This window comes from Bactrocera tryoni, chromosome 1, assembly GCF_016617805.1.
Source record: "Bactrocera tryoni isolate S06 chromosome 1, CSIRO_BtryS06_freeze2, whole genome shotgun sequence".
In the NCBI taxonomy this organism is placed as follows: Eukaryota; Metazoa; Arthropoda; class Insecta; order Diptera; family Tephritidae; genus Bactrocera; species Bactrocera tryoni.
This window is the reverse complement of record NC_052499.1, coordinates 3,268,087-3,281,454: the sequence shown is the minus strand read 5'-3', so window position 1 is coordinate 3,281,454 and position 13,368 is coordinate 3,268,087. Positions and strand designations below refer to the sequence as shown.

Here is a 13,368-nt window from a genome sequence, read left to right as displayed (position 1 = left end):
AAATTAATAAAAAATAAAATTATTAACGCAATATCTTGACTATATTAGTTTTCAAATCTTATGAGACTTAGATTTGAAGAGAATTTCTGATATGCGGTGTTCACGCTAGTGTTTTCACAATCATCTTATTAGTTCTACTGACCATATCTAGTCAATAAGAAATTGGAATATGGTTGCACAGGGCCTGGCCATTGGTATAAACCATTGATCTGACTTGCCGCCATAAATACAAACAAAAGTCTTATGGAACTAAATCACAAGAACTAGATGACCAGTTGACAAACTCATCTATTTCATGATGCCACCAAATTCGAATATAGGTCATTAACTTTTTATGAATGCAAAGGAGTATGAAGAGTCCATCTACAGCAACTGACTTGTGCTCATCAGTAGGTGTCGAAATAAAGCAGTTATAGACCTCGGGACCTATTTGCTTACCTTGGTTGTGGTCATTAGTTCCTTGGTGGAATGAATTCTTAACCCGGTTTAGGGGACCATAACCAACATATGTTGAAGTCCAGCTAGACTAATTCTATTATTTGATAAAATATTATATAAAATAACCGTTTTTGTTTAAGCAACTCTCAAGCGAATTTGTAACATATTTTTTTAATATTTATTCTAGCCTTTTTTATTTGACCATTTTTCTACCATCTACTCTTGAAACAAAACTCTTAATTGCCATTTACTTTTAATGGATTTTTTCACTTTCAACCGACTTTTTATATTCGTATGCAAACTTTCAGTGAGTCATTTTCGAGTCACTTTAAGTTTACTTATTTCATGTTGTCATACGAAAATTCGTTTTTAATTCTTGATAATCTGGAATATGAACATTGGATAAAAAGTGAATGAATAAAAGCCACAGCGGCAACAAATACTAGCACAAAATGTATTTGAAGAAATCTTGACTATTTGTGTCAGCGTCTCGTGAGCGAGTTGAACAAATTCCAAGCGACAAATAAATTAATTACCAATGAAAGAAACTGGCTTATAAAAGTGTCAAGCAACCGAACTCACCGGCTCTTTTTAAATGGCAAATAATTCAGGCGTTAATATATCAACCATATATATGTGTGTGGCAGTTGATGACAAAGTTGACTACCTTCGTGTATGAGCAGGTTCTTGACATTCTAGTTCTTTTGTTCCCCAAGGCAAAGTCACTTACATGGCAACGAATTAATAGCGAAAATATTTTTATAAGCCAATGTGCATATGCCAGTATGTGTTTGTATACACATATGTGGAGAATTAGAAAATTACAATAAGCCAAGATTAGTTCTGACAAGAAGTTCTTCAATAAACTAAACCATTTTCGCTAATGTTCTTTAATAATCAAAAGCACAAGGTGTGTTCAAAAGTAAATAAGACTTAAAAAAAAAAGAACAAATGGTTTTTTCGGCAAAATCAATTTATTCTATTCAAAATAGTCTCCTTCTGCTTCAAAATAGCTTTTTGCACAGTCCAAAAGCATGCCGAACGAGTGTTTTAGCTCGTTGGCCGGTATGGCCGCCAGTATGCCGGTGCAAGCCTTTTGAATGGTCTCTAAGTCTGCATAACGCTTTCCTTTCATGGGTGAATTTTCCCAAAAAGAAGAAGTCGTACGGTGCCATATCAGGTTAATACGCGGAGTGGTTAATTGTTAAAATATGATTTTTGGTCAAATAATCGGTCACAAACGTCGATCGATGATTGATCGATTTTGGTCGTCAGTCAATTTGTGCGGAACAAATCGTGCACACACCAATGTTCGGTCAAAATGCGATAAATCGATGTCGATATATAGATGGCGCTGTTTACTTTTGAACGCACTTTGCATATGGTATGTATGCATAGAACAGGTTGCAAAACTGGTTCGTGCTCATTTCGAAAGATTCTTATCTAGAAAGATTTTCATCGATGTTGATCTTACTTTTTTCTATGCGGAGAGAAACATCGCCAGTTTTTACAGTTGTTAATGCTTTGATAAGAGTTTTTCGACTATCTATAAATATAATGATACTATATATGTATATGATACTTTAGTATACAGACAACTGGCTAGAGTATAGGACGCTACGCACAGTTTGCCGCGGATTTTTGTATATTCCCCATAATGGTAGGCTTGATCTCTTATGATAAAAACTCATTCTTTAGTTATTAAACTTGATCCTCTTGCATTTATTTCATGATATGATTTTATGATTATCTCTTTCAAATGTTGGCCGCGACTACGTCTCAGATCGTCCATCCGTTACTACAATGGTGAACACGGTTGATGTGATATCACACGATCTTGGTGACCAATGGACCGGCCTAAAACGAGAAATTATCTGCTCACCGAAGTGTTTTCTCAATTAATCCATTGATTCATGCGATGTGTGCGAAGTAGCGTCGTCGTGTTGAAACCAAATGTCACCGAGTTCATGAGCTTCAATTTCATTCAAATAAATAAATAGTCGGTTATCAAGGCGCAATAGCAGTCGTCATTGACGGTTACGTCCTCACCGGCATCATTTTTGTAGATATATGGACAGGTGATTCCACCAGCCCACAGATCACACCAAACCGTTGTTTTTTTTTTGGAAAAATGGCAGCTCTTGAATCTTTTCAGGTTCCTCTTTGTCCCCAATGCGGCAATTTCGCTTATTTACATACACATTGAGTCAGAAATGAGACTTATCGCAAGTACCTCTACTTTTAACACCCGTTATAAAGAATCATCGCTATTATAACAACTTTAATCACATGCTTCAGTTTAAATTTTTACTCATCACACAAACAATAATAATCACGTATTCAATGTTAACATTTTCGGCAGCTACCAACGTTCCATTAAAAGATATACATATAATTTTGTACTTTCCCAGACAGATACGATACATGTAACTGTTGTATATAAGTATATACAGCTAACTACCTATATATGTGTTTACTCAGATCTTTTAGGATTCAAAAGGCATGAAATAAATCAAAATATTGTCGAGACATGAATGGAATCGTAAAAATGAGTATAATAGCTTCTTGCTAATTTGAGCAATATTTTTAAGGCACTGTTGTGAATAATAAAATTTCACGCAAATTCAAATTCATAATCACACACATACATACATACATATTAACGGATGACAATAGCAACTGTGTATATTAATCTATTTATAGTATATATTTTTCTGTTAATTCGAAATCTCATTTTTACCTACTTAGCTGCCAAAAGCGCGCGAATATTTCATATAAAAGAGGTTTTTGTCGAGAAAAAACGTCGAAAACAGCTCAAACTTCTTTTGTTCATTTGTCAAATTTAAAGCTGTGGGTAGATGTTTCGGATGTTTTGTTTAATTTTTATTTTCATTGCGATGTGACCTTGAGCTTGCGAAGGAGATTTTTTAGATACAAAAATATACACAAGCGAAACTTAACAGTGGCACACAACTATCACATGACATTTGTATATTCATATATGTATATGTATGCACATATTGCCGTAAGAATTTTAATTTAATATACACATAATTTTTTCAAATGCTTTTCTGATAAAAGCAAACTAAATGAAATGCGATCAGAGCATATAATGATCGCTAGTACTGAGTTGATCAACGTGGTTTGACAGCGAAGGCAACCAGAGACTAGAATAAGATGGAGAGAAGATCGTTATTTTTATTGAATGTAAATTATTGACGAGTGTTTAAAAATTAAGTGCATAGTATCCATATTACTGGGAGTGTGGGTGCAATATGTCAACTACTAACACTAGAAATTACTTAAAAATTTCGCTTCACTTCACAAAACGACAGAGATTCCATGGAATGAAAAATTTTCCATAAATCCAAAAAAATAAAAAATTCGCTAAAATTTTTTCATAAAAAAAATCAGCGTAACCAATTTATCGCTTCTAATTTTAAATATTTCAAAGCTTTCTACAAACACATTGCATTTTTCATGCATTACGCTTGAACTTGGCCTACTAATTGTCACATGGACGATTATCGTACTTTTGATTTGTTTATTGACTAATTAAATAAGTGTAACAATTAATAATAATTTTTTATAGCGTGTAATTTATGCGCGCACCGCGAATGCTATAATTAGCGAACGATCAAGCGATGTGTTGTTCGAAACGTTGTTGGGTTGTATTGAGGAAGCAATTTATTATTAGCAGCTTCTGAACGATAAATGGAGCGTTTGGACCTTGCGATGACACATTCGCGATAGTTTATTGCAATATGGGTTGCTATGTGACTTTCCCATGGTTTTTTGAAATTGTATGAACTAACAGCAATACACACAAATATTTCGAACATATTCATATAGACGAAGTTAAGATAGAGATTTTGTAGGAAATTTTCGAACTGGGGCCGCCAAGGTTTCATTATTTTTTAAATGTTGTACAATAATGAAGGCACGTTGTTCTAACGTGCAACGCTCCGTTTTTACTAAGCCTAAACTCTCAGCTGTCAAACCGTTAACCGTTACTACATAAATGGCGACAAATTTTAACTTGCGTTAATTTTGGGACACCCTGTATTCAATTCAAATCGTGTATAATTAGTATATTGGGTAGTCGAAAAAATCTTTTCGTATTTTGTCAATAGATCACATTGTGTCGTACCATATAGTATTGGAAGGGTGAGATTTCAAGCTTCATTAATCCAAAATAAAATGAAATTCTGGGGAATTGAAAAAAACTTACAGCTGTTCAAAAATTAGTGAAAATAATAAAGAAATTCGCTATATTTTGAATTTTTGTATAAAAAGAGGAAAAATGCCACCAGTTAAATTTGTGAAGTTTACGGAGACGATGCTGTATCAGTTCGTGTAGCACAACAATGGTTCGCTCGCTTCCGTTCTGGAAATTTCGATGTAAAAGATGCACATCGCTTTGGTCGACCTATCGTTAAAAGAGTCGATGAAATTATGAAAAAGATTGACCAGGACCGTCACATAAGCAGTCATCACATCGCTAAGGAACTTCATCATCAAACAGTTTTGAGCCATTTAAAAAGGTTGGCTAAAAAAAGAAGCTCGATACTTTCGACGTGGCTGAACTCATCAAGAGTGTATAGATGAACTTAAACCAATTTTTGACGATGAAGCTCCATCAAACACCATTGTTTATCGATAGAATGGTGAATCCAATCGAGGTCGTAGATCACACTAAGACGAATTTCGTGGAAGTCGCCCAAAATCAGTTGCTGTTTTGGAAACTTTCGGAGCTGTGCGTAAACTGATACTGAAAGACTTATGGTGAGATGGGGACAACTATAGTCATTAGCGGCCTTGGTACATGAGCCCGAGCGTTTACAGGATGGAAAAATAATCTCTGACTTCAATTTGATGAATTGTTGCTGGTACTATTCCTCGTTAATGATTTCACTCGGTTTTAGAAGCTCATAATATAGAACAAGTAAAAGTAGCTTTAGAACCGGGATTCCCGTTCGAGGTCGAAACAAAAATAATTTCGAACCTCCAATAAAACTACTAGTAAATAGGAAATAGTTTAGCAAAGACACACCCTTACTAGAAATAAGCTAAACAAATACCTAAATCAAGCTGCAGGAGTATTATAGAAAAAGCGGTTTCTATATTTAAAGGCAGGAAATAAGCTGAATTGCTCGATATAGTAAACCACCATAGCCACTATTTTTGCACATAAGCCTCATAATCACATGTACACATTGCAATTGAGCCAACTGTGTGTGCTCATATGCACCGCACATGCATATTCAGCAACTTGGGCGACACTTTCTCGCCACAAGAAATCCAAGTTATGTGCGTAAGCTAATCTCTAGTCGACTGCTTCCGCTGATTTGCCACATAACTGGCTTAACTTGCCGCATGACAAGGTGGCAAGATAACTGACAGCACTCTTTGAAGTTTATGCTCCGATTAATGGCTAACCTTGCACTTCCGGTCGAATACTCTGTTTTTAAATGGTGTATCTGTGCGGCAAAAGAAACAAATAATTTCAAACCAATTTTGTGCAATTTTGAAATGCTCAAGAATTGAGACAAATTATATTTATTTTATTTAAACAAATTGTCAACGCTTTAAAATAAATAATATGCTTTTTCTACATATTACGTGAATTATCAACCTGTTCGAGAGGTTGAGTCTTGCCTACCAAAAAAAAAAATTTTTCAGCAACTGCAATTTCTTATTGAATGTCAAGCATATTTATTTCACCATTTCCCTAATTATTAGTAATTATCATAATTCCTTTGCCACACACCAATTATAAAATGAGATTGTACAATATTAAAGGTGAATAACACCTTTTGAGTAATTGAAGAATTTGCACTTTGTTATAAACAACAACAAGGTGTCTGTTTGTATATTAATTTCGAAGCCGCAACGACAAAGAGGAAATAACTACAAAATATACTTCGAGTTCAAACAATTTCTGTTACTTGTGTGTGTGTGTGTAGAAGTCAGAGTACTACAAAGTCACATGTCCGAGTATTTATTACAAAAGTCGTAAAGTGATATGAGTAAGAGCAAATACAACAATAAATTGATAGAAGCTCAAAGTTTTCATGCAGCATGCATTCGCGTGTATGTGTTTATGTGCTTTTGTGTGAGTGCGAGTGTGAATGAAATAATATGTACGTGGTGATAAACATATCTGTAGTAAGTGATTGTTTTGTACATAAAGAAAGGGAAAGTAATTGTGTGCAACCGCGAAAAGTGAAAGATGTGTTAATGAAGAGAGTAAAGTAATATACTTACATACATAGCTTAATAGCTATATGTTGATTCATATATTTCAAAACATTTCAGCGGATATTTACGTGGACGAATTCAAACGCTACTATTGATTTCATTATTTTCAAAACATACCCTTATTACGGCGAATACATACATATGTGTGGAATTCTGAAATTTCATGAAACCTTAAATAAGTTAAATAAAAGAGTTTACCCCATTACTATTGTAATAGCTTCACCAGCTTTGTGTTTTCGATTTTTGGAATAATTTTCAAATAGAAGCCGGTCATAACCTTAAATCGTAGGTCCCACTCCGAGTGATAGATAACAATGTGCTTGGATCTTGGATCCGAATTTTAACTCATACGGAATTCTTGGCGCAACCAATAAACATGATTCTTGCTATAGTAAAGACCACGCTTCAAACAATATAAACTTGCCACCGCATTGAAAACGAAAAATGGGAAAAATGGTGTCTAAAATTTCTAGTTAAAAATGTGGTTAATCAGAAAAAGTTGAAAGATCTGAGAATATTCCACCGAAGATACGAGTAAAATACAATATTTGGCTTATAAAAGTTATTGAGGGAACGAAAAAATTTCCAATTTATAGATATGTACATAAAAGATTTTGAAATGTTCGCACAGATGGAAGTTGCATTAACATTTCATTAACTGGCTTTAAAATATACAAACAGCAGCAATAAATTTTTGATACAAAAAAGCAACTGGAACCAAAAGTTTAACTTCAAAATACAGCAAGGAGTCACTTCTTCAGGAAAGGTTCTGTTTTGGAAGCAAAATGCTAATGCTTTTAAACATTAAGTTTTATCACTTGAACTTTAAATTTACCGATTAATATAATTTTATAACTTCGACTTTAAAATTATTCTTTACTACATTCTAGCTTATTGTTCATTATCTTAAAAAATGGCTTTAGAAATTGAAACAAAAGAATTTTAGGTATGAGCTCCTTCTGCGACCGCTTTCAAAGTCAGATTTAATCGGGGGTTATAAACAAACATTTTGAGCACAATAAAAGGGCATTGCAGCGAGTTCAAAAAGTTCGTGCTTTTAAACACGAGTCAAATATGCTTTCATAAATACTTGTACTCCTGCATAAATATGTGCCATTATTCACTTCCAATACCACAACAACCGCTTGACCATCTCACTCCACTGCGCTTCGCTTAAATCCAAATTATTTCATGCAAAACAAAAACAACAAAAATTTAGAGAAAACAATAATGCAAATTCAAATTCATTAATGGCAAAGCATTGACATCCACCGACAACTGAATTGTGGTGTGGCCTGGTGTTTCTGCTTAAAAAAAATCTGCATGGCGGCATTGACAGCCATGACTATGATTGCGATGACTCTGGTGGCTTTCATGGCTTTGGTGGCTTTCATGACTTTTCATTTTTCGACTGTGGCAAATTGCAAGAGGAAGGAAGTATCCTATTAATTTTTGTTTAATAGTTGTTTGAATGCTTCAGCAAAAATGATTGAAGTTGAATATTAAACGGTCTGTCTATTGAAAACATGAAAATAAAGCAAACACATGCATATTTGTATATATGTGCATATATGTATGTGTCAACTTAATCAGTTTGACCACGCAGCGCAGCGTATGAAAGCACAGTGCTTTCGATTTCTATAAAGAAATGTTATAAAATTTGTAGTTGTTAGTTTCGCATAAGGAGAGGTACATGGTGAAAATTCTGCATTATTAAAAAAAAAATCATTTCGATGTTTTACAGATTCACATGAAAATATCAAAAATTAAAATAAAGTATTAATTATCTCAAATATAAATATACATTAATTCCGCTAACAAGGACAATAGTGCTTTCAGTTAGAAAACAAGATTGTAAGTGAATTTACGGCGAATACCACAATCGATGGAACGAGCTGTACGAGATATAAGACGACATTTACGTAGTTCAGCGAATCACGAGAGAGCGGCTGCGCTGGATAGGTCATGTCGTTCGAATGGATGAAAACAGTCCAGTTCTGAGAGGATTGAAAGTAGTGCCGGCCGGGGGAAGCAGAGGACAAGAAAGACTTCCACTCCATTGGAAAGATCAAGAGGAGAAGGAACTGACTACATTTGGAATCTCCATTTGGCGGCAAACGAGATAATAATGACAGGCAAATAACCTCAGTAATAACTGAGGGCTTGACGAAGTTTCCTCTTCTTTCTTTATTTGAATTTATGAGCTTCTATTTTGGACCCAACTTTGCAGTTGTATCAAACTGGAACTAATAGAGACATGCCTTACCAACAAGTAATTAATTTGAATATTCAATTGAGAGGTAAAGTTCTCTCTCGAACAAAAAAACTAACAAAGTCCCTCATCACACCCTTCTCAACGGAAATGCCTTAATCAACCAAGGCGCCAAATAATTATGAATCTTGGCCTCTATTTAAAAAAAAAAAAACTCTTTATTACTTTAAAGAAATATTTTGCAGAAGACCACTGCTTATCCAGCCGTCATCGTAACTGCATACACACATAAAACCGCTGGACGTTTCAGTCTGCTGAGCTGTTGATGACGGCAACCTGTCTGCCGGTTTTTGGCGACCTGCGTGTTATTTTTTTTGCCGCTGTTGCGTGGCGACTAAATAATGGAGACTGGTGTATGTTCAACGTACCGGCGCTTATGCTTGTTTTCTTGGCTGTTTTGGCGTCTTATGAACGTGTATGTGTGTGTGTAAGAATATATGCATTTTGATTTGCAACTGGTATTAATTTCAAAAAGTTTGTTGCGCCTTTGTTCCCTCGCATTTATATTAAGTTTCCAATGGCACTTCCGAGCATTTCAAAGCGATAATGTGTCCAGTAAATGTCCGCAAGCGGCTACGCTTTTTGTTGTTGCTTTAGGTGAATGGGATTGTAAGCGGATTTGGTTTAACTTTATGCACATATAAGCCGCTTCAAATATATTTATGAATCTATCAACAAGCCTTAAGAGGCTAAGCGGTTCGTTGTGATTGAATTAAACCAGATTGTTTGGCATAATGCCAATTGCCTTTATGAACGTTTCCAGTTGACTTTGAGCGAATTGCTTTATGATGACAGCAGAGAAAGGCAAAAACGCTAATTAGCGAAGAAAGCAAGTTACAATGTAGTGTAGAGTTGTTGGTTCGAAAGTAGAATCGGAAGTGGCAATAAAATCAGTTTTCGAAAAATAAAAGTTCGGTTAGGCACTGCGGAGAAAGAAGTGCTGTTGTTGTTAAGAAAGGTCTGTGAACCACACAAAAAATCAAAAGTGTCATTATGGAGAGTAGAATAAACAAAATTGTCTTAGTTGGAAGAAAAAAGATAAAAATAGAAAAAACAAATTGCAAATAACAACTTTTGCCTGCTTAAAAAGCGTTTAATTTTTGTTTTCAAAATTGTTTCAACTCAACCACAAACACAAGTATTATTTGATTTTAAAGCTTTCATACCGCAAAATTATCTGTATAGTATACAAAATTATCTGAGTATTAATAAAAAGACTTGAAATGCCTCAATCAAGATCAATACGTCCTCACAATGCATACAGTACAATAATCTTGAGTTGATTCCATCTCATTATGTAGCGCAGTGGCTCACGGCAAAAGGGTCACGTATACGGCTCGTCGCACATTAAGGCTGCTAAGCACTTAATATGCACTTATAGCACACACATATTCACATACTAGCAATCATACATACATACAAAAGCACTTTGCGCCAAGCGAGCCAAGTGCAGCTTCGTTGCATGACAATGCTCTGTGGCACGGTGACTTTGCTCAAAGGCAAAATCAATGCAACTGCGCACAAAAATAACAATTTTAGTATTTTTGAGACTTTGCAGTAGCGCGACGAATACAAAAAACCTTGTGTTTTTGGTCACTTTTGGATTTTATTCTATATTGAAATTGAAATTTAATGATTTTGATTTTAGATATTTAAAATTTTCGGCAAAAATATTTTCTTTTCAAAAAAATTTGCACACATTATGGTTGCACTTCATATTTTCCCTTTCTATTTCCGCTCTTTCCGCTGTTCGCTTAGTTTTTAATATTTTAGTAAACTGACAGAGAAAGCGTCAATTAGCAGGTCTCCTCAATCGTGCACCTTCAATTCATTGCAAATAACCGCACACCAAAATCAAATTCAAATTAACAAATCGCCGAAACAATTTTTACGAAAGTTAGACAAACACGCGCACACAGCCCCGTAGTCGAGGGTAATTGCTAATAATTCACTTTAATTATTGCACAATTCAAATTCGATTAACACGTATACGACATGTTGGCCCGCCGAATGCATGGCAGCGACTCTGCTCATTGAACTGCGTTTGCCATGCACTTTGAGGCAAAAAGTCTCACTTTGTTTCTTACTAAATGTTTTATGAGTGTTTGTGTGAACCCTTTTTGTGGCAGCGCAACCAAACGCGCTGTCTGACTACTTGCCCGTCCGCCTATCTCGGTATGTATGTATGTAAGTATGTACGCAAGTATTTATAAGCCATGCTGTTGATGTTTGTTGCTCCTGCTGCCTTGCTGCCTGCTTTTCACTTTGCCATGACTGTTGCGCAGTCAGTCACAAGCGGCGGGGCACAGCTCAACAGCATCCAAGTGCGCTGCCAACGCCACAAGGCTTTGCTAAAAACGAAAGTTACGCGTACAGAGAGATTTATGGATATACACACATACATACATACAAATAATTGCTACATCCATAAACATCACTACTCACGCAAATATCGGAATGTACGTGCATAGGTTTGTGCGCAATGTATTGTATGCCGAATACAATAAAACATTTATAAATAAATGCAAAAATAGTTGAAGAAAAAAGCACCGTCATTTGAATGCCGCACTGCAATATGCAAGTTTATGCATAAAGGGTGTCTCCTTAGTTAAGAAGAGTAAATGGTAACTGGATATTAGTTGTCAGTTCTTCACTGGACCACGTTCGGTTCTTGAGATCCTGTCTGCGAGGAGCCAATCGTGTCTCGTTAGATTAGCTGCTTAACTGCGACTTAGCTGTAGCTCACCCTTATAGCCATTACTTCTTGTGCTTTTGATATTTCAAAGCAAACTGCCGTAATGAAACACCCTCTGTAGCACAAAGTGCTGTTGGAATTATTCTATAAATGCTGCGAACTAGTAACTACAGAAGCCTAAATAGAATGTATTGAATGAAATCCATTATAACCGAGGCTACAGGAACAGAGGAGGATGTTAATAAACGGTGTGATAGGATGTACAAGGGTTGCTTTCAATTGTTCGAAAATCGGACTATTCTAGTATATTGAGGATCTGATTGATTGCTTTTTTATAAAGTTTTATTTATTTTGCTATAAATTTAAGCAGAAAAAAATATTCTTAGCACTTTTGAAAAAATGGTCAAATGAACTTTCTCATTGTAACTGTTCACTCAACGTTGAATGCTTTGTGTTCCCCAGATTTTTAATGAAGCATATAAAGCCGCAACTAAGCAACAATCGAGAGTTCTAAAATCAGCCAGATAGCATATTTCTTCCTTCAGTTTCAAAAACAAACTAGTAAAGTAAAATTTGTGGTTTCATAATGTATCATATATTGCAAAATTGTCTTAATCAAGTTGAACGCAGAACTTTCAAAATTAGTAAAAATTAATGCAAAAGTTATTAATTTAAGAGTTATTATCTAAAAAAAAGCTAATACAATTTAATTTTAATCTAAGTGAATTTTTTCAATCTTTTGTAAAGACAGGAATGTTAGTTGCAACCCTCGTAACAGAAAACTTCCACTATACATTTATTGATTGCGCTGATTAATAAACATAATTATTACGTGACTGCGCATAACTATATTTTATGATATGATATATGAATGTCTGTATATACATATGTACTCGTACATCTGTATTTGTATATTGCAAACCAGTATGCTGGCCGCCAGGGGTAATGCTCGAAAATTCTACGAAAAGAGGAGGCGACCAACGAAAGGTTTCAAAACCGGAGCTTACCAGAGCATACTGAAGTTATAGAGAGAACACGTCTCCAGTCTCTTGAACGGCAGCCAAAGTGTAACATGTGGAGATGACGAATCCGATTCCACCATCGATGACGATGGAATAGATATTCCATTGTTAGACTATAATGAGGTTTGAATGGCAATTACCCGCCTGAAGAACAACAAAGAGGCAGAGGCAACCACAATCAGCGCCAATACAGTGAGATAAGCCTGCTTAATATCACATAGAAGGTCTTATCGAGAGTGGTGTGTGAAAGACTGAAGCCCAGTGGCTTAAACCTCAAAAACTTACTGTCGGCCAGATTTTCACCACGCGCCAAATCTTGGAAAAGACTCGTGAAAAGAGAATCGACATACACCATTTCTTCGTCGATTTTAAAGTCGCCTTTGACAGCACAAATAGGAGCTGCCTTTATGCCGCTATGTCTGAATTTGGTATGCCCGCAAAACTAACACGGCAACACCAAAAGCTCTGTCAGCATCGGGAAGGACCTCTCCGAGCCGTTCGATACCAAACGAAGTTTCAAACAAGGAGACTCCATATCGTGCGACTTGTTCAACCTATTGCTGGAGAAAGTAATATGACCTGCTGAGCTAAATAGAGAAGTACCAATATTCTATAAGTCTACACAGCTGCTGGCGTACGTTGATGATGATGGCTGATATCGTTATACACAAAAACACCAG

General features: G+C 35.5%; 1 protein-coding gene across 1 annotated transcript in view; it reads right to left on the bottom strand.

Annotated features, from left to right (window-relative positions):
* LOC120781520 (putative epidermal cell surface receptor) overlaps positions 1-10,831 on the bottom strand; it is a 66,664-nt gene extending 55,833 nt beyond the window's left edge. Inside the window, exon 1 of the mRNA XM_040113744.1 lies at positions 10,754-10,831. The gene's annotated coding sequence lies outside the window, so the exon portion shown is untranslated. The remainder of the gene's footprint in view (positions 1-10,753) is intronic.
* Between the last annotated feature and the right edge of the window lie 2,537 nt (positions 10,832-13,368).